The sequence below is a fragment of the Taudactylus pleione genome, unplaced genomic scaffold (genome assembly GCF_031769625.1).
Source record: "Taudactylus pleione unplaced genomic scaffold, aTauple2 ptg000566l, whole genome shotgun sequence".
In the NCBI taxonomy this organism is placed as follows: Eukaryota; Metazoa; Chordata; class Amphibia; order Anura; family Myobatrachidae; genus Taudactylus; species Taudactylus pleione.
The window spans coordinates 330,203-352,645 of NW_028284968.1; the positions used below are offsets into that span (position 1 = coordinate 330,203).

At 49.1% G+C, this 22,443-nt stretch overlaps 1 protein-coding gene across 1 annotated transcript in view; it reads right to left on the reverse strand.

The window, feature by feature from the left end:
- The window catches only part of OLFM1 (olfactomedin 1), a 109,522-nt gene extending 94,713 nt beyond the window's left edge, over positions 1–14,809 (reverse strand). The window contains exon 1 of the mRNA XM_088453036.1: positions 14,743–14,809. The gene's annotated coding sequence lies outside the window, so the exon portion shown is untranslated. The remainder of the gene's footprint in view (positions 1–14,742) is intronic.
- Positions 14,810–22,443: the final 7,634 nt, after the last annotated feature.

The following is a 22,443-nucleotide window of genomic DNA, read 5'->3' on the forward strand; positions in this document are numbered from 1 at the left end:
AGTTACAGGGGTTCTGAAAGGATCCGGTCCCTGCAATGTGCTCGGAGTGAAGTGACCACATCAGCCATCTCTTCATTTCTTACTCGGGACTTGGGCATGACGCACAGTCTGCAGACCACGCATGTGCAGCGGCCTCCGGCACACTCTCCCAGTAAATTTTGCGAAGTGTAGTCCATAGGCTACAGCAAAACAACGCCATCTACAGATGGCGTTAGCTGCAGGGGCCAAGCTCGCATGGTAAACCTGGCAGCATCGCATCCCCCATAGAAATCTATGGGGGTTGCAGCTGTTGGTTCCCGGAGGCAAAATAGATGGTTGTGCCCCTGGTGGCTCCTGCTTGCTCCAGCCCCCAGTGTCTCTCTAGCTCTAGTCAGCCCCCTCCTGTCTCTCCAGCCAGTACCCCCAGTGTATCTCCAGCCAGCCCACATCTGTCTCTCCAGCCAGTTCCCACTGTTTCTACTGCCAGACCCCCTCTGTCACTCCAGCAAGCCTCCTGTGTCTATCGTGCCAGCCCCCACTGCTTCTACTGCCAGCCCTCCTTTGTAGCTCCAGACAGCCCTCTCCATCTCTCCTGCCAGCCACCCTCTGTCTCTCCAGTCAGCCCTCACTGTCTCTCCAGTCAGCCTCCACCCGTCTCTCCTGCCAGCCCCCACTGTTTTCCTCAACCAGCCTCTCTGTCTCTCCTGCTGGCCCCTACTGTTTCTCCTGGCAGCCCCCACTCTCTCTCCTGCTAGCCTTGCAGTGTCTCTCCACCTCCTGCTCCTGCATCCCTACATCTCCACTTACCTTCTCCTGGGTCTTCTGGCTGTGCCTGCTGGCTTCTCTGCAATGCCATGGCTCCTCTGAATGATTCGTCGCCTATTTTCAGGCTCTGCCGGCGGTTGGTTCAATAAAGTTTTTTTGTTCATTGTGACTTGTGGTGCCTGAAACTCCCTTAACCCCACAAATAGATCCATCTACAACTGCCACCTGCACAACGCTGGCAGCGGTTATAGATGGATATATCTGTGTGCCCCCCAGACAGCAGGGGCCCGGAGGCCAGTGACTCTACTGCTTCCAGGACAGCAGATCTTGGAGATATCTGAACTATCCAACAGTTCTCCTCTGGTTACTATACAGAGGTTGTATCTCTGTATACAGCGATGACACCCCTCATGTTTATAGTCTGGATATAGCAGTTGTAACCCTGGTGTCCCTGAATTATTATTATTATTATTATCAGGGATTTCCATCAATGTTCCAAACCATCATTGCTTGTCTGGCAATCGTTACCTGCCATCGGTGGCAAATAATAATGGACCTTTTTCTAAGAGTTACGTTATACTGATGTTTTCGCAGTTGAGCGATTATCGGCTATCTGCGCATGTGTCGTCAGTTGCACTGTGCGTGCATCAAAGCCAGCAAGCAGCCACTTTGTACTCGCAGAATAAGCGCCGTTTGGTGGAAGTAACGGGATGTGCTGCCAAAAACGCAGGTGTGTTGTGAGCGATTTCGGGGCGTGCTGTTGCCTGTGATCCCGTACACGCGTTACCTGGCTCTGGCGTCTCCGTTCAGGCAGCCGTTCTCCGTGACTCAGGAGACCGATTATAAAAGATCTGCGTATTAGTACAGAGTTGCTTGGATTTGCGGTGACGCCTGTGGCCATCTCCGTACAAATCCCGGCGTCTGGAGAATGTTTTCACATATCCTGTGCGTACAAAATCGCATCAGCGATGGCAATAGCATACCTGGCAATAGGTAGAAAGAATAGGCAGGTAAAATACAACCCACCATGCGAGGATATGCTCAGACCGGCGCAGGAGAGACACAAACGCGAGAGAGAAGGAATCGGTATGATTTACCGCCCGACAGCGGCATCCCGGCAGAGGAGGAAATCCCGATTGTCAAAGGTAAGTATATAGTAACCTATTTCTACCCCCTAACCCTCCCTTAGGGGTGCCTAACCCTAACCCCCCTTCCCCTAGCCTAAACCTAACCTCCCGGGGTGGGTGCCTAACCCTAAGTCCCCCCCGGGAACCCTAAACCTACACCCCCCTGCGCGGCTATCCGCACTCGGCGTCCCTTCGATCGGGATGCCGGGCGTCAGGCTCCCGGCGTATGTCTAATGAAAAGCGTCGGCATATCGACGCCTGTCTTTAGATCCTTGCCGGGATATGACAGTCGGAAAGCCGGCTGTCGGGATTAGGTCCGCCGGCTTCCCAACTGCCTACCCCATGAGAATATTCTTCCTAATTGCCTACAATGAGGAGGGTCTGCGCTAGAGTTTCCTGTTTCAGCATCTCGCATTAGGCTGAAGATTACATTTAATGCCTGGGAATAATTCTGCACAATTCATCCCTTTGTGTCTGGTAAAATCGCCAGAGTATTTGTTGTACAGTTTCTGTGCCTCCTGTGGATTGGCTGATATTTGAATGCGACCCAACTTAAAAGCTCTTCATCCAAACAAACTGCAGGAGTGTATAACACTTATAATGCAATGTTCTGCAACAGAAAGTGTTTGTGTCTGGCTGGAGCGAGGGAATTTGAATATATATATTATATATATATATATATATATATATATATAGATATGTGTGTGTGTATTTCTGGGACATAATTACTATTTTGTGGCTTATCCTCTCTGTCACTTTCAAGGGCACAGTCAGCTAAACACGGCTATGTCTGGGGAAATCTCTCGGCTTATTGCCTCGTTCTCACTGGTGTTTTGCTTAGTTCTTTTATATGAGTTTTTAATAGCATTTGGAGTAACTTGCATCTAGCAGTCCCCACCCGGTACAGCATAACTTTGTGGAGTAGGAAATCAGGGGCTGGTGAATGACTGTGGGGTAGGATGTTAAGGATAAAATATCAATTACTAATACAATGGTAAATAAAATAAAACAAAGTGGAAAAAAAATAATATATATTGACATAAAATTTACAGTAGCAAAAAAGCAACAACGGCTAAATAGGATCAATTTCAAATAAGCAAAATAAAATAAATGGGGCCTATTCATCAACACTAAAATAACGGTTTTAAAGGACATTTTTCTGAATTACCATTTTTTTTTGTATTCATTGACACAGGAGATATTGTGAGAGGCGTCGGGATTCCGGCGCCGGTAATAACAGCGACGGCATTTCAGCCGCCAGGATACTGATTGTATCCCGACCAAAGAGTGTGTGAGGGTGAACCTAGTAAGGCTCGATGTGGAAATCCACCCTTAGGAAGGTGACTATGGGGCCCATTTGTGAATGATCACATGACATTTCCGCCCATAATTGCATTGCAAGATGCGATCATACCGCTGGAATGTATCATCCGGCACCCGCAGGGACAGGGACATCCCTGCAATGTGCCCAGAGTGCTGGCAGGGGCTGCCGCGCATGCGCAGTCCAGCTGGCTAAACATGCATGCCCGCCACTGCCAGGGGAGGCTTCCTATAGAACCCACTCCCGGTAAGTTTTGCGATGTGTAGCTAATTAGCTGCGGCGGCCAATATGGGGAATGTATCGCATTCCGGATGTTGGCAAATCCAGCAGCATCACATCCCCCATAGAAACCTATGGAGGTTGCGGCTGTCAGCGGGAATGGAGGGATCACAGCTGGTATCGGAGATATCTGCCGCGGTCCCTCCTTCATACATCTGGGGGGAAATGTAATATTTGCGGTTAACCCCCGAAAACACCCGATTAACTCCTGAAAAGACCCGATTAAGCCGCAATTAGTAAACAAGGTAAAGGATGTTGACGAGAAGAGTATAATAATGGCGGATGCAGAAATGATTGAGGTGATGTGCATTGTTACGGCATGGATGTACTGCCAAGCTGTAAATCTGAAACGCGTTTCGCCACAGAATTGTATTCTTCAGTGAGTTCTGCCTATCTGAGTTAGCGCTGTACGCAATGCCGATATTTACGCAGTTGAGCTATTATTGGTAAACTGCACATGTGTCAAGGTACATTACCATAGGCCAGTGGTTCTCGAACTCGGTCCTCAGGATCACACACAGGTCACGTTTTCACCCAGCAGGAGCACAGGTGTAGTCATTACTCACTGACACATTGTAAAAAATCCGCAGGTGGAGCTAATTATTTCACTTGTGATTCTGTAAGGAGACCTGGAAAACATGCACTGTTTGGGGTCCTGAGGACTGAGTTTGAAAACCTGTGCCATAGGCTCTCGCAGCCACTATTTACCCACAGCGTGTTCGATAGTGTTTGGGTGAGGTATCGGGGGGGAAAACGTAGCAGTTCTCTACCGTTTTCAGGGTGCGTCGCAGCCTGCGTCTGTCTCAGAACACGCAGCCATTCTGTGCGACCATAGGGTTACTCACAAAGACAATCATTGGCGGATCTGTGACCTGTGCTGCGTCTTTGTACCGCTGAGTACGCAGACACAACAGTGCCAGCATTAGCGTCCATCTCTGAATCCGGCCCAGGGGTCATTACCTGCAGAAGGAGAGATTTTTTTCCTTCGGCGTCTATATGTCGCCCTCCGCACGCTACAGATTGAGGCACACAGGAGAATTGTGGTGACAGTGTAGTGGGGATCCTGGGCAGTGACAAGTCGGAGGCTTAGTGCACACTTACTATCTACCCGTAGGTGCTTATAATCAGCCCAGGCTCCTACATTGCGGTCTACATATTACAATGGGCACTATTATAGGCAAGTCCTAGATACTGTTAATTGACATAGGGGGCTTATTCAGCATAGGCCCGGTAAGCAAGCAGAAACATTGCATGTTTTAGTTACTGGGCCATTCATCATCAGGGGTCCGATAGGACCCCTTGATATTCAGCAAACTCCGAAAACTGAACATTTTCGGAGTTAGCTTCCGAGAACAAGTTCCATCTCCAGACGGCGCTTTCTCTCGTAGCCCCGATCCTTCCTATGGGAAGGATTTCCGGGGATGCGAAGAAGTATCCGAGCGGATCCCACCGCCGCCTTCTCACGGACTCCTCGGCGGCTTTGCGTATGTGTGACTTCGGGTCACGCATGCGTAGCCGTGCCGACGGGGAGGAGGTAAGTACACGCAGCTACTATTGTTGTGATACTAACCGTGGGGACAGCTGCGTTTCGGAGCAGCTGTCTCGGCACCAATAATTAATTGCTCCACTATAATCTTTCTCCCACTGAGTTGGATATTTAAGTATCCCTCGTAGCGAAATCAATACTCAATCATGATGAATAGGCCCCATAATGTGTTAGTATTAGGGTTGTTAGGGACCCATCTGATGGGGTGCACCTTGACATGCTGGATGGGGGAAAAATTTTTGGCCAAACGTACTAAAAACCTTACCTTATATATTTCATGTTAATTGTATAGTTTATCAAAATGATTGATAAGTATTGTTAGGACCTCATTCAGACCCGGTCGCAAGCACTGCGCGCTCGCAACTGGGTAGATGTTTTGGTCCTGCGCACGCGCAGCGGCCGCACTGCGTGTGCGCAAGCCCCGGAGCGAGAGAGAAACTCTCACTCCAGAGCTCACTACAAAAGGGGCGGCTGTCGATGTTGATCGATAGCTCGGCCCATTTTGTAGGCGTTGCAGGGGGTGGTTTCACAAACGGAGGCGTTCCTTGAGGAACGCCTACCGTTTTGTGGGCGGCCGCACTGACATCAGCGGGAAGCTCCCTGGGGCTTGCGGCTGCCGAGACCCAACCTTAGGGTCTCGTCGCAAGCCCCGATGGTCTTGACCATCGCGACCATCACCCTGGTCGGTCGCTAAGCTGTGGGTGGTAACCCACAGCTTAGCTAGCGACCAGGAGGCCGCACTAAAAAAATAGATGCGGCCGCCATCATTCAGAACGAACGCTGGCTTCTTGCGACCGCCTCTGAATGAGGGCATTAGTGCTGAGAGTGTGCACCTGCATTTTATTTTGCCTTTGTTTAATTGTCAGTGTGTCATTTTTCTGGGGCCAAAGAGAGGCGGTTCCTCAAATAATGGGACTTGGGTACCCATCATTTAGTTTGCGCACCTCTCATCTAGAGCATTTATTACACTGCATTCATATGTCAGGCATCCAGTCGGCAAACTACGCTGACATACGCCCACACATCATCACTAAATGGCCCGTTACAGGTGCGGAAACTGGTAACGGGCCATTCATCATCAGGGGTCCAATAGGACCACCTGATATTCCAATGGGACCACCTGATATTCCGATGGGACCACCTGATATTCCGATGGGACCACCTGATATTCTGCAAACTCCAAAAACTTAAAGTTTTCTGAGTTTGCCGGCAAGAACAAATGTCATCTTCAGATGGAGCTTGTTGTCGAAGCCGCGCTCCTTCCTACGGGAAGAAGTTCCAGGGATGCGAAAGGGATCCCTCTATACCTCCATATTGCTTCCCCAGCGGCTTTGTGCATACATGACCTTTCACCACGGGGGAGGTAAGTAACGCTGCTACTTCTGCAGGGGGGCAGCTGTCTCCGCTCCGGAACAAAGCTGAATTGCTCCGGTGAGGCGTGTCCCCCGCGGCCCCCGAAGATGAATAGACCCCCAAATGTTACACTAGCTCATTGCAGGAATAACTTATGTATCATTACCGTAGGAATATGAGACATTCCTCCCATTAGCCTGAGGGGACACAGTCTGCTGTGCTATAATATAATGTAAATGGAGTTATAGGTTTTGTACTAAGCTTATTTTCCCCGGTGATTTATGCGCCTGGCGCCTCTCTGCGTCTGTAATGCCAGTTACCCAGCACAGCGCCGTCATTTCTCCAATGTTGTCTTCTCTCCAATATTCCTCGCTTGAAACGTGTAAAAAAAATAAATAAATTGCTCAGTCAAAGATCTGACAGGTGTCACCGTATTGAAATGCTGGATATTTGTGCTACAATGTATTAAAGGAAAAAAAAATATATAGCTGGCGGGCAAAGGACAGAAACAATCTCTCTATTCGCAGCGAGTTATTTTATCATGGGTCTAAAGGTTAACGCCATCGTAGGGCCGAGAGATGTCGCACAGCCGTATGTTCCCGAGCTACAGGCGGGGCGGACCTTTTACCAGTCAGACGTTGGGAAGAAATACAGAACCAGGAGTTTAGGGTTCACGGTTACATGATTTAACCATATCCATTCAGAATATTAGCTGCGCAGTTTTATTCCACTGACTCGCCAGAGTTCCTCATTACGCCGGCAGCTCGTGTTGCCACCAATTTCATTTCAGCTGGCAGATGCTTTCAAGAATGTGTGAATACACTGAGGACGTATTTGGGTAAAATATTTCTGACTCTCAGGATCCAATTTTAGCTCTTGGAAATCAAATCTCTTGTCTGTGCCAGAACAATGTTGCATTAATCCTAACAAACGACAAACGCAGATATATCTTGGCCGGGATTTTCTGTCCTTTCTTTCATGGCTGCTTAACTCTGGATTTTCAGGAAAATTTGTATTTTCTCATTCCAGGGCATATTTGTTAATTTATCAATCACCGCTGTATATTGGAGTTGACGAGGTGCCAAGGTCTGCGCCAGCGTCCTCCTTGTCCGACGTTCGATGCACGCCTAACCTGGCGGTAGTTGTACAGTAACCTTTCATGTTATAACCTATGATATTTTCTGCCAGCATTAAGCTCTATGTGGCACTGATGGAAAATACAGTCACATTTTGTGTGTATTCCACTGACGCCCACATTAGGGCAGCTGGTAGATTAATTGGGTCAGACCTTTCCGGCGCTACCACTATGCAAAGTTCGCAGTTACTTAGTGTGCTAATAATTAGGGGGCACCTAAAGCATTGGATGATCCATCCGGTGGTTTACTTTAATGTCCTCGCAGTGCCCCCATAAGGAGCTCCGGCCGATGACATGAAGGAGAAACGTCCAGCAGATTCTCACGGTGGTTTCTGTCCTCCGCTCCCCAACACCTGTGTTACCCTGACACTTATAGTCCCAGGAGCAGAGGCCCCATCTTCCTCTTACTAACTAAATCACGGTGAATTGAGGGTGCTGAGTGAAGAGGGGAGAGCGCAACTTTTGAAAGGAGGATGGGTCGCCACCAAGGGCAGTGCCACGGTTAGCGCTAGCCTTGCAGACCTCTCTACTTTTCCAGAAATCCGCGAGCACCAGCCAGGAGTAGGGAGCCTCCCAAACGCACCCAGGAGTAGGGAGCCTCCCAAATGCGCCCGGGAGTAGGGCGCCTCCCAAACGCAACCAGGAGTAGGGAGCCTCCCAAACGCAACCAGGAGTAGGGAGCCTCCCAAACGCAACCAGGAGTAGGGAGCCTCCCAAACGCCCTCGGGAGTAGGGAGCTTCCCAAACGTTCGGGTAGAAGAGGCAAGAATCATTCAACTTAAATTTAAACATAGATTCTTATTGTACTGGCCTGGAGTGGTAAATATTGGTACAGCACAGTGGCACGGTGGTTAGCATCGATTCTTCAAAGCACAGAGGTCATGGGTTCAATTGCAGCCAGGGCCCATTCTGTGTAGAGTTTGTATGTTCCCATCATCTATGTGAAGTGCTTCGCAATATGTGTTGCACAATACAAAGAACTGCTAATAAATAAAAAGGTTGACTTACTGCTTGGCGTGGCTGGCCGCTGTTGGCAGCTGTATGTGCGAGCAGTGACACGGAAAGCCCAGAAATAGAGAGAGAACTAACCAGATAAAGGTTAGTGAAAAATGCTCTAAAAATGCTTTATTCCCAGACTAAAGTAATTTTACCCACCATCCGCCTGAGGTGATAACCGAGCCAGTGTCACAGCGCGATAAACGTACCACTGACATACTTGTATAATAGGCTTCCCCATACAAAACTTTTTCTTCTGCTGTACAGGGCTGAAAAGGTTATAAAAGGCCCCTTTTCTGCCGGCAATAGAGCTTTTAGTCCATTAATAAAGCAGTGCCCTGATGCCTGATACTTTCATGAAGCAAAGACTTTGTTATCCATGTTCTATTCTATATAAGGCCAATATTAACTGGTTCTAAACTTGGCAAGGCCCAACTAAAATCCAGCTTCACTTAATACATGTTAAAGTTGTCCTGTCACCTAAACACACACAGGGGAGGCAGCCATTTTGCATGTTGAACCAATAATTAATCTTTCAGTCCAAAAGGAACTAGTGACAACACTGAGACGTGAGGCACAACGTACCTCATGCCTTGGGGTATGTATGTCATTGGTCAATCGATAACTGCATTCCAAGCATTGGTTCAGGCCATACAAAAAGCAGCCAGCACTGTGACTAGCTGAAGGGTATGCTTAACATTATGCAGCGTACAGTATGAAGGATGGTAAGTCTTGCTGCATCGATCCTGGGGGTCGCGGGCGAATATCCTGTCCTCTGCCCCTGCTGTAAAGCTGCCACCCCAGCCCCTGCTTACGTCATACCCCCAGGCGGGTAGCTGGGCACTTCCATGGCTGTTTCGCCCTTGCAATAAGTACGAATACACCCTGAGCAGACATACGCATGGTTGGAGGACGTACGATAGTAATTGCCGAGCATCAATCATTGTCAGAGGTGCCATTGTGAGAAAAGTGTCACTTTCAGCCCTGTAAATGTGCAGCGATACTGGCGGGTCTCAGCTCATCAGTACGCTGCTGTTTGATAAGCCGGTCACATTGCAGATACTGCTCTCTGCGACGGGTAAAGAGGTCAGCTGCCTGATTGCGCTGCTGTCTCTTTGCTAGAGGGGTCCTCCGCTCCAGCACACAACGCTCGCTACCTGACAGCACCGGGACGCTGCTCTGGCTGCTCATGAAATCAGTTTATACTGAGCGGCCTGCCTGGAGGCCTCCAGGTATCAGAGGCGGCATCTTCTGAATCCCCTAGTGCCACCAGACGGAGAGGTCCTGTCTGTAATACACAGGATGGCAGTTGCTCAAATCAACTTATTGGTTCATCACAGGTGCTTGTAAGGACTAATCTAGACAAGACAAAGCACACAATCCCCCCAGCACACGGCAAAGGGCTAGCACATGAGATGCTTATCGTAGATTGTAAGCTCCTAGGAGCAGGGTCCTCCTCCCCACTGTCTCACAGCCTTCTTCTCTAGCACTTCTATGACAGCCTTCACCTTCCCAGCTGTATTGTGTATGGAGAATTGTGTTGCTAATTGTTACTTGTGCTCTGTCTATAAGTTGGTTACTGTATTGTAATGTAATGTTCTGTCTACCCTGTACTGTATGTACGGCGCTGCGGACCACTTATGGCGCCCTATCAATAAAATGTAATAATAATAATAGCAATGCACAGATCTCATATGTTTGCAAATGTGTGCATACAGTCCTCGCTTTATACCACTTGGCCTTGTGTGCCTGGCGTAGGTTAAAAAGAATATATATATATATATATATTTTCTGTTACGTGAGCAGCTTCGTGTACGGATATTTATTTACTGATCGATTTTCATGCAGCATACATCAGGCCCAGTTTTCCTGCCCAGTTGAGCTTGTAATTTATATTTCTCCCCTGTAGTCCCTGGCCCGCCAGGTACCTCCACCGTTCCAGGGGGGGGGGGAGGGAGGATAATTTGCTGGATACATAAATCTCACGTCTTCCCAAACACGGTGCCCAGCTGGGGTTGTAGCTCGTGGCAAGTTCTACCAGAAATCTCCAGACAGACTCGCTCCTAAATGTGTTTATGTATAGAGCACCTACATAAGATGAAGTGATATTTAATGATTCAGATGAGTTCTTGAAACAGTTGCGCTTACGATCTATGGGCCTGATTCCGCACAGATAGCAGTGCGCGTGCATGAACCGGCCGCTGCGATCGGGAAGCGTTCGCAGAGAGCACGCAGTGCCATCGCACAGTGATTGACAGGAAGTGTCCATTCGAGGGTGGTGACGGCGGGGTGGTCGGCGGAATGCAGGCGCGCATAATTAAGCCCCAGCGACGGCATACGCAGCCAGTGGTCTACATGGCGACAGGAAGCTTCGCAGGTTGTGAGTCATGTCAGGCTCAACCACAACTCTGCGTATGGGTCCGATGTTACCGATGTTTTCGCTGACTATATATGTAATGGGAAGTAGGCGGCTTTATACATTGGTTGGCGTCTTGGTATAGTGCTACGGTTGCCGTGCGATCGCATTCATTAGCATATTTTTGCAGCGAGCAGCCTTGCGATCCGTATTGACACTATATTCTCTGAAAATGACTTGGGGCGACTAAAACATACTCACACTGGGTAAGAAGGAACAAAACAAAACACTTGGAGAGTTTATGAAATGGTCTGACAGCTGGAAAGCCGGCAAATCAATGCACAAGAAATAGTAAGCGGAACGTCTCACTGTCCTCACAGGACACGGACTGGCTTCAATCTAAACATGAAATACAAGTTGCACAGGGAGAGACAACAGTATAAAGATCAGTGTAAACTCAACGGCAGGGCATCCGCCAATTACGTAGCGCAGGGATCAGCGTAAAAAACACTAATAATGACCATGGTATCTGATCCCAATAACAAAGATAACAAGGGTTCCACAGCTAACTGGTAGCAATAAGGTATTAAAGACCTCCCTCTTAGCATGTAACCACTCGTACTCGAGGGGGGGCCTAACATGGGCAATCGTTCCATCTGGACCTACAGGCTCACACTCTTACCTGGCTAACAGCAAATAATCACTGGAAGTGGAACCCAAGGGTGGGCGTAATGAGGGCAATAGGCACACCTGGACCTACAAGCTCACACTCTAAACTGGCTAACAGCAAGTAACATAGAAACATAGAATTTGATGGCAGATAAGAACCACTTGGCCCATCTAGTCTGCCCCTAAGTAACTACTGGAAGTGGAACCCAAGGGTGGGGGTAATGAGGGCAATAGTCACACCTGGACCTACAGGCTCACAATCTTAACTGGCTAACAGCAAGTAACCACTGGAAGTGGAACCCAAGGGTGGGCGTAATGAGGGCAATAGGCACACCTGGACCTACAAGCTCACACTCTAAACTGGCTAACAGCAAGTAACATAGAAACATAGAATTTGATGGCAGATAAGAACCACTTGGCCCATCTAGTCTGCCCCTAAGTAACTACTGGAAGTGGAACCCAAGGGTGGGGGTAATGAGGGCAATAGTCACACCTGGACCTACAGACTCACAATCTTAACTGGCTAACAGCAAGTAACCACTGGAAGTGGAACCCAAGGGTGGGGGTAATGAGGGCAATAGTCACACCTGGACCTACAGGCTCACAATCTTAACTGGCTAACAGCAAGTAACCACTGGAAGTGGAACCCAAGGGTGGGGGTAATGAGGGCAATAGTCACACCTGGACCTACAGACTCACAATCTTAACTGGCTAACAGCAAGTAACCACTGGAACCCGGGCTTAACATGAGCAATAGTCACACCTGGACCTACAGGCTCACAATCTAAATGAGGGCAATATGCAGAGTTTGGCGACCATTGCAATCCCGGCATTGAATGAATAACACATTGGTGGGTTGCCAGGAAGCAGTTCCTGATGTCCATCCCTAGTCTTTCCTCTATATATAACTCTATGTGGGCCAGATATTTATACCAAACCCCTCATTGCTCTTGTGCCCATCATCAACATAGGAGTCCCACTGGCATCAGAGTTGCCCGTCGCCCTTCTGTATTCAGCACTTATTCCTAATGCACTAATGTCTCAGAAACTTTCCATTCATTATTTCCTCCATATAATCCACTTGCAGGAGGCACTTTCCCGTCTGTGGAGGGTTTGCAGCCTCTGCTGCTCAGAATACAAAGTAAATGAGTTCTGCAGTAATCAGTTACCAGGACTTTTCTCTCCGGTTTTTACTGGGCTGAAGCTGTCAATTAATGTAGATGATATACTGTATCATCCTTAATCCTCGTCAGTAATACACAACAATGTGGCTGTATTTCATTTATACATCTCATAGAAGGACGGCACTTTAGCACCTGCCGGAGACAGAGTGAGATTCCATCAGAGTCTAAAAAAACGCTTATTGCCACAATTTACCATAATAGCATTGCGGAGGCAGCGGTGTGATACTCGGTGGTTCTGACCAGGGATGCAGAAAGTGCGGCGGGTACAAATTACCCTTCAGAGGCCCAGGAGTACAGGGGAGGTGTAACTACGCCCTCTGCGAATGCCATGACTGTGCCCCTTAGCGAGCAAGCAGCACCTGTCACCATAGTGTTATGTATAGGAATCTGCATGAGGGGGCGGAGCCACCACCCCATCAACTGGCCACACAGCCCAGCAACTGGGCCCATCTGCAAGGAGAGCTGACGTAGCGGTCGCTAGGACCGGCCGGAGCTCAGCCAGACAGCCCAGACCTCTGATATGTGCAACTGCGCATGTGCCTTTCCTCCCTGGCGTTCCATGACAACGGACAGACCCAGATGTTTTACCAGCCGCAGAGTTATACACACTCTACTGTATACTGGACACTGCCCAGCAACAATCTAAGGGCCGTATTCAATTAGCGGCCTAAACTGCAGTTTTATTTCAATATAGTCGAAAACGGACATTTTTCCCAAAAAAAAATTTGATATTTTCACCAAAAAAAAACAGACGAATACGCAATTGGCGAAAAAAAAACTGGAGATAATTTTTCTCCATCCCTGATGAAAAAATTAGCAAATTCCCTATTTTTGGCTGAAAATTTGGGGATTTCTTTCAGACACCCCCCCTAATGATAAATTACCCCCCCAAAAAATTGTAAGTTGCGCACTTTAGTGACATTTTGGGTGAAAAAAAAAAAAAAACGGTTGAAAATGATAGGAAGCAATTTTTTTCCCAGGAAATTACTGTTCCACGTAAATTGGGGGTACGTTAAAATGGGTGCAAGCATATTTTACGTGTCGTACAAATGCAGTTTTAAAAACCGTAAAAAACCACCTGATGCGACCGCGTGCGATGTTGAAAACACTTCACACATCCATACCGTCCCCTGAAAAAACAGACCCAGTACATTAAACCATTTTCAATTTTTTTTTTTTTACCCATAATTTGCGTTGTCATTTTTTTGCCAAAGTGCGCAACTTACAAAATATTTTGGGGGTCATTTATCATTAGGGGGGAGTGTCCAAAGGGTTCTGAAAGAAATCCCCACATTTTTAGCCAAAAATAGGGATTTTGCATTTTTTTTTTTACAGATTACACAGCTAATAAATTCCAATCATGTAACGAAAAAAAAAAATTTAATTTGCGAAAAAAATATGTTAGTTAAAAAAAGTTCTCTCTTTTAAAAATACTTCATGCAAACAACAAAACATTTATATTGGGATTTTCATCTGTTCTCTCTGTGGTGAGCAGTGTTACTGCCAGGTTTAACTCTTTAATGCACAATAAAGTCCCATCACTAATGTTATTGCTGTATTAGCATGCAATAGGGATATTTGCTGCTTTTTTACCAGGGTGGAGACCCGGCAATTTCGACCCGAGTTGACCCTTTCACACAGAAAAAACCCGTGTGATCTGCAAATTACTGGGTAAAAGTGCGTTACCCGGAATTTGATTTCCTGTGTGAAAGGGTCATTGGGGACGTAGATGCCGGGTACGAGTTACTCCGTGGTTTCTGTGGATGATTTTGATATTTCCTGATAATCAGGAATCTGCGCACACTGCTGAATCAGCCCCACAGTCCCTCCTTATGCGATTATTCCTCCTGTCCCGAAATACTCGCCTGCAATGTTAGGAGGTATGCAGGGGGGCATTTAGTTATAGGCTGCGCTGTAGTGCAATGGTTCTCAAGTTCAACCCTCAAGTGCCCCCAACATGTCATGTTTTCAGGATATCTGTCTAAGGAAGCAGGTGGGATAATTACTGTTGCAGCAAAATAGATTTACTCACCTGTGTGTAGAGGATTGTTACATAGCAAACACGAGGGGTGTAAGAGACATGGAAATCAGCATGCCCACTCCCACCATGCCGCTATATTTATTCTGGTCGTTCTTCACCTAGTCCAGAAGCTCCCCAACAGTTCAGGGTTTAGAGATAGCCATGGTTGAGCACAGGTGACTTAATTAGTATCTCAGTCAGTTATTTAACCCCCTGTGCTCAACCATGGATATCTCTAGAGCTGCATACACACACAACGATTTTTTGAACGATTATCGTTAAACGATATTATTTAACGATAATCGTTTGTAAAAATCATTCACTTTCTGAGTCAAACGATGAACGATTATCGTTCATGCGCGTTCACGTTTGTAGTTCAGTCAGACTTGTCAACTCAACGATTTTCAGTAAGGGAAGATGCAAAAATCGTTTGTAGTGCTAAAAAATCGTTCATTACATTTAAATGAACATAGTAAATGAACAACTTTAGTAAATGATTTTAGTTCATTTTTTCAAGGGAGAAAATCGTTTACTAAAATCGTTCATTAACTAAATCGTCGTGTGTGTATGCAGCTTTACACCTGAACTGCTGGGGAGCTTTGAGGACCGCGTTTGGGAGCCTCACAGAATCATAAGTGAAAATAATTAGCTCCACCTGTGAATCTTTTAAACTGTGTCAGTGAGTAATGAGTACACCTGTGCTCCTGCTGGATGACCTGGAAAACGTGACCTGTACGGGGTCCTGAGGACCGAGTTTGAGAACCACTGCCTTATTGCCTATGTAACGTGTCTCAGGTGCTTCCCCAGGTGTGTAGTGGCTGCTGCCGCCGGGGCAGTGTGCAGGTAAGACTCAGCCTAGCACATAGCACTGATCATGCTGAATCTCAGATTGCTTCCCTGTTTATGTATAGAGCCGGTCTGGCCAGGAGGGGAACACTTTGGGGTGAGTAAAGGCCCCCATACGTCAGCAATCGATTGTGGCAATTCTGCAATTTGCAGCTGATTGTGTATAATATAATCTGCAATGTATGGGGCTTCACAGATCGCAGATTGCAACCAAACAGTGATTGGATTTGGTAAATCAGATTGTCCAACATGTTGGCTGTCACAGATGGATTGGGGCTGTAGATTGCTAGTGTATGGAGAGGATCAGCAGATTTGCAGACCGTTACTAGTAAAATGATGGAGCCTTTCACAATTGGCAGATCTGTGTTTGCTGAAATTGATCTACAAATCACTGAAAAAGGGGGGGTGGGTGATCATTGCAATTTCTCCCCTCCGCACAGCAGCAGCCTCCCTGAACCCACCGTAGCCCAGCACACAGCAACGTATGAGCAGCTTGTAGAACAAAAAGTACCAGCATTCCCAGACATTAAGGACCCCTGACACCTGTAGTCCACCTGTAAATACAAATATTAAAAGACATGACACACCCCTAATATGGGATAGATAGATTTATTTATTTAAAAAAAAAACCTCCCCCACACATCCCTTTCTACCAATTTATTACAAAATGTAGGGATCTCCTCCTCTTCGTTCCATGTAGCATCACGACTCTTGGCAAAACAAAACAAAATCCAGACGGCCTGGCTCTGCGCACAGTGTGACAGGTTACTGCCGGTCACGCCATAGAAATGAACGAGCAAGTGCTGATTGGCTGAGAGCTTGGGATGCTGCATAAATATTTGGGGTGGGGGAAGCCTTCATATATCATTTTAAGTGTTGTCATTGATAAAATAAAATAATATAAATATATATATTGCTCCTGTCTCACTTCGCTACTGCGCATGTGTGACCTCCATTATATACGGAGGTGCCCTGCAGCCAGCCTCTACGATATAACAGAGACTGCTTATATAATATTAGACTCCTGGCTGGCAAGCTATAGCACCACTGCAGGGTATATATCAGGGGTGGCCAACCAGTCAAAGAGCCAAAAAATATCTGCGGTCAAGTTAAAGAGCCGATCGCATGCGCGCGACGAAGGCACGTGTGCAAAAATGGGGCGTGGCCTAGCTGTCACAAGGCCATGCCCCATTTTTGTGCGCACGCCTTTGGTATGATATTCGCAGGAGCATGACCTTGTGTCACACTGGCGGCGAGCCTAGCACATTGAAAATACACAACTTACATAAAGTTCCCAATATAATTTTCTCACTGTTGAAGTGAAAGAGAACGTTAGAGCAATATAGAAAACATTGACAAAGCCACGTTCACATAAAATACACAGAAACAAGCCAGATCCACATATAGTACACAGAAACAAGCCATATCCACATATAGTACACAGAAACAAGCCACATCCACATACAATACACAGAAACAAGCCACATCCACATACAATACACAGAAACAAGCCACATCCACATATAGTACACAGAAACAAGCCACATCCACATACAATACACAGAAACAAGCCACATCCACATATAATACACAGAAACAAGCCACATCCACATATATTACACAGAAACAAGCCACATCCACATACAATACACAGAAACAAGCCACATCCACATACAAGCCACATCCACATATAATACACAGAAACAAGCCACATCCACATATAATACACAGAAACAAACCACATCCACATATAATACACAGAAACAAGCCACATCCACATATAATTCACAGAAACAAGCCACATCCACATATAATACACAGAAACAAGCCACATCCACATATAATACACAGAAACAAGCCACATCCACATATATTACACAGAAACAAGCCACATCCACATATAATACACAGAAACAAGCCACATCCACATATAATACACAGAAACAAGCCACATCCACATATAATACACAGAAACAAGCCACATCCACATATAATACACAGAAACAAGCCACATCCACATATATTACACAGAAACAAGCCACATCCACATATTTCTACTTCAGGGTCCATAGGGTATCCACAGGATACCTTGGGGTATAGGTGTGACGTCAGTCGCAGGGCACCAAAGAGTTAAGCTTTCAGCCTCCCAGGATGCACTAGGTCCCCCTCCTATACCCCGCCCCCGAGCCAAGGCACCTCAGTTTAGTTTGGTGCCCGGCCGGAGTCGGGTGCACCTGTTGGAGTGGGGGCTAGAAGAGCCCCTGAAGCTTTTTCTTCATGCAGCTGTGGCTGCACATCTGGATGAACAGCATGGACAGTCAGTCCTGACGTCCATGCTGTCTTCCCTACACCCCGCTGGTACCAGAACGCCGGTACTGATCCGGGGATGCTGGTGGGCATCTGGGGTCACAGCTAGCGGTGACCCCAGATGTTCCGGACCATGGCCGGATTCAAGGGGGACAGAGGTAAGCAGCGGGGTCCCGTGGTGGGTCCCCGCTGATCACATGGTCCTAAGTCCCCAGGCAGGGGGCTCCCTGGGGACTGGCTGCAGCGTGGAGCCAGGCGACCAACCTGCGCTTCCACCACCCCCTGGAACAGCGGGTTAAATGCATGCCAGGGGAGCGCGCCTTCCCTGTCTCACAGCTGGCGCCTCCCCCGCTGCACACAGCCCTCTCTGCACTGTGCTGACTGGCCCTGTGTCAGCGCTCCTCCCCCAGCCCAGCCTTCTCTCTGCTCCTCGGCGGCCATCTTTTCAGAAGCATGGTGAACGCTGCTGGAAGCCTGCATTGGAAGCATCGTGGTCTGGGTCCCCCCGCATACCTCTCCTCCGCTGTGATCAGGTCTGTGTATGCAGCGCTGTGTCCTACCAGGCCCTGTGTCTGTGTAGTTGAGTGATCAGCGCTGTTAGTGCAGGAATTGATTTTCTTTGCATTGTATGTGACTGTGCTAGCGCTGCTGCCTGTAACTTTTCTCCTCAAGACTGTCAGATTTATTACTGTCCCTGTTCTTTCTGCTAAAGCCCTTGCGGTGCGGTGCTGCAGGGTGGTCTCTCGCCTATTTAATATATAATTGGTGAGAGGGGTCACATACGTGGTGCCATCATGTCTGAAAGTGATTTTCCCCTCCGGCTACAGTGTACCACGTGTAAAGTACCGTTAGCGGAGGGGGAGGGTAGCGCGGAGGGCCTTTGCCGGCAGTGTTTGTCCATGGCGCGGCCTCTTACGGTTACAGCACCGGTACAGGAGCCGCCCTGGGCTTGTTTCGCTCAGGCGCTAACAGCTTTAGTGGGCCAGTTAGCTCCGCAGCACGCGTTTACTCCGATGGGTTTGTCCCAGCAGTCTGTGGTGTCGTCACCCATGCAGGGTTTCCCACGACAATTGGTGGTACTCCACAGTCTCCCTATTTCCCCGCTCCCGTTTTCTCAGGAGCCAGCGTGGGTTAACTCCCTGACGAGTTCTGTACAGCACTTGTCGGATGTGTTGCAAGGGGAGTCTGTGATGCGGCCTCATAAACGGCCGGTGGCGTCTCTGTCCGCTCCTTATGAGGATGACGAAGGGACGTCTGATGATGGGGAGATTCTGGATCCTTACGATCAGGAACCTCTCCATACTAAGGATGCTGATGCTAAGTCCAAAGTATATATTCCTGGACTTATTCGGGCGGTCCGCACAACCTTGGTGATTGAGGACGAAGTTCCCCCAGCGGCTAAGTCTAAGGATGCCTTTATCAAAGACGTGAAGGGCGATGCCACAGTCTTTCCTCTTTCGGGTCAGTTGGTGGACCATTTAGAGGAGGCGTGGAAACAGCCTGGCAAAAGATACCAGCCGCAGAGACGCCTGGCGGTGGCTTATCCGTTCGCGGATAATTATTTTGCTAAGTGGGAATCTCCTCCACAGGTGGATTCTCACGTGACCCGTCTTGTCCGTAGTGCCACATTGCCGATGCCATCCATGTCCTCCCTTAAGGATGCTACGGACCGCAAGGTGGAAATCTGCCTGAAGTCCGCTTATTCCCTTGCGGGGGGGGGGCAGCACGGCTGGCTATGGCCATTTGCTGGGTTGCCAGAGCGATGGAGCGCTGGGCGGATTCATTAGAGGCTTCTTTTGATTCCGACTGTCCGGCCGAACAGGCGGAGTTGATTGGCAATCTCCGTGATTCGGCCACCTACATCAACGAGGCAGCTCTAGACATTAGTACTCTGGTGTCTAGAATTTCTTCAGCAGCGGGAGCTGCTCGTCGCACCTTGTGGCTGCGATCCTGGAAGGCGGACGCAGATTCCAAGAAGGGTCTGGAAGCGTTGCCGTTTACCGGAGAAGTTCTCTTCGGTCCGGATCTGGATAAGATTGTGGCCACGCTGGCGGCAGCCAAATCGGCTTGTCTCCCGTCGGCCGCTGCTCCTTCTGGTTCTGGACCATCGTCCTTTCGGTCATCTAGGGCCCAGGGCAGGCCCAAACCACAGTCGTTTCCTCGTCAGGCTGGCCCTAGGAAATCGGTCAAGCCCCGGAAGCAGGCATGGAGTACCAGACGTCCGGCTCCCAAGCCAGATGACAAGCCTGCGGCCTGACGGTCCGGGCCTCCCTTTGGGGGATCCCAGGGTGGGAGGCCGCCTGCTGCAGTTCGCCCAGTGTTGGTCGGTCACTACGACAGACACTTGGGTTCTGGAGGTGGTCTCCCACGGGTACGCCCTCTCCTTTCGGCACAGACCCCCGGCTCGATTCTTCACCACGGGTCTACCATCAGACCGGAACAAGGCTACGGAGCTGCGGAAGGTATTGCACACTATGCTCCAGGCTGGAGTTATAGTGCCTGTTCCATTCTCCCAGAGGGGCCAGGGTTTCTATTCAAATCTTTTTTTGGTACAGAAACCCAATGGGTCGTATCGTCCGATTCTCAACCTCAAAGCACTCAACAAGTCTTTGCCGGTACCGAAGTTTCGGATGGAGACCCTACGGTCCATCATTCTGGCGCTGGAACCTGGGGACTACATGGTGTCATTGGACATACAGGACGCTTACCTGCATGTCCCTATTCTTTTGCGCCATCAACAGTTCCTCAGGTTTGCAATCCGCGGCGACCACTTCCAGTTTCGGGCGTTACCCTTTGGCCTGGCGACAGCACCACGTGTTTTCACCAAGGTGATGGCGGTCATGGCGGCTTCTCTGCGGCTGCAGGGAGTCCGCATGTTGCCGTACTTGGACGACCTGTTATTGGTGGCAGGATCTCCAGAGCTCCTGTTACGCCACTTGGACCTGACCATTGCCCTGCTGCAACGGCACGGCTGGCTAATCAACTGGCAGAAGTCCACTCTAATCCCGTCTCGGAGGATTCTGCATCTTGGAGCCTTATTGGACTCGGGACAGCAAAAGATCTTCGTGACGGAGGAAAAGATCTCTGCTTTGCAGTCAAGGGTGCGCAGTTGTCTGCACAGCCGCCGGGTGTCTCTACACTCGGCGATGAGGTTACTGGGCTCCATGGTGTCGGTGTTCGACATGGTGGAATATGCCCAGTTTCACTCCAGACCTCTGCAGCACCTGATCCTGTCAAAGTGGAACGGGCTGCCTCAGTCTCTGAAGTCCCAGACGATTGTGTTCACCCCGGAGGTTCGCCTGTCCCTTGCTTGGTGGTTACAGACGACCCACCTCAGCGAGGGACGTCCGTTCTGGGTTCCAAATTGGGTCCTGTTGACAACGGACGCCAGTCTTCGGGGCTGGGGAGCAGTTTCGGGTCCACATCTGTTCCAGGGCAGGTGGACGCCGACAGAAGCGGAGCTTCCAATCAATATTTTGGAACTCTGTGCGGTCTTCAATGCTCTCCAGCAGGCACATCGGTTTCTCCAGGGTCACCCGGTACAGGTCCAGTCGGACAATGCTACCACCGTGGCCTACATAAACAGGCAAGGAGGAACCCGAAGCCGGGCGGCTCTCGTAGAGGTGTCTCGGATCCTGGTTTGGGCGGAGCGCAATCTTCCGGCCATATCAGCGGTCTTCATCCCGGGAGTGCTCAATTGGGAGGCGGACTTTCTAAGTCGCCAGGACGTTCATCCGGGGGAATGGTCCCTGCACCCGGACGTTTTTCAACTACTGGTGGACAGATGGGGTCTTCCAGAGATCGACCTCATGGCGTCCCGGCACAACAACAAGTTGCTGGTGTACGGGTCTCGCACAAGAGATGAAGGGGCGTCTCTGGTGGATGCTCTGTCCGTCCGGTGGACGTTCCGGTTCGCATACCTGTTCCCTCCGGTCTCCCTTCTTCCACGGGTAATCCGGAAATTCAAACAGGAAGGAGGGGACGCTCCTGTTGATAGCTCCCGCGTGGCCCAGACGGCACTGGTTCTCAGACCTTCAGGGTCTGTCCGTGGACAGTCCTCTGCGGTTGCCGCTACGACCGGACCTCCTGTCTCAGGGTCCTTGTCGTCACCCGGACCTGACTCGGCTGTCTTTGACGGCGTGGCTGTTGAGACGGCCATGCTGAGGTCCCGGGGGTTTTCCAGCTCTGTGGTGCGTACCATGTTGCGAGCTCGGAAACCGTCTTCCGCGAGGATATACCATCGCGTGTGGCATACGTTCTTCCAGTGGTGTTGACCGAGAGGTTATGCACCGCGGGAGTTTCGTCTGTCTCGGATTCTCGCCTTCCTGCAAGCGGGACTAGATCATGGGCTTCGCCTTGCTTCTTTGAAGGTACAGGTTTCGGCCCTGTCTGTCTGGTTTCACCGTAGGATTGCTACAATCCCGGATGTGCGCACCTTTATGCAAGGTGTTGTCCGCATTCAGCCGCCCTTTGTTCCACCTGTGGCGCCTTGGGATTTGTCTGTGGTCCTGAGGGCTCTCCAAGGACTGCCGTTTGAACCACTGGGATCAGTGGATCTTA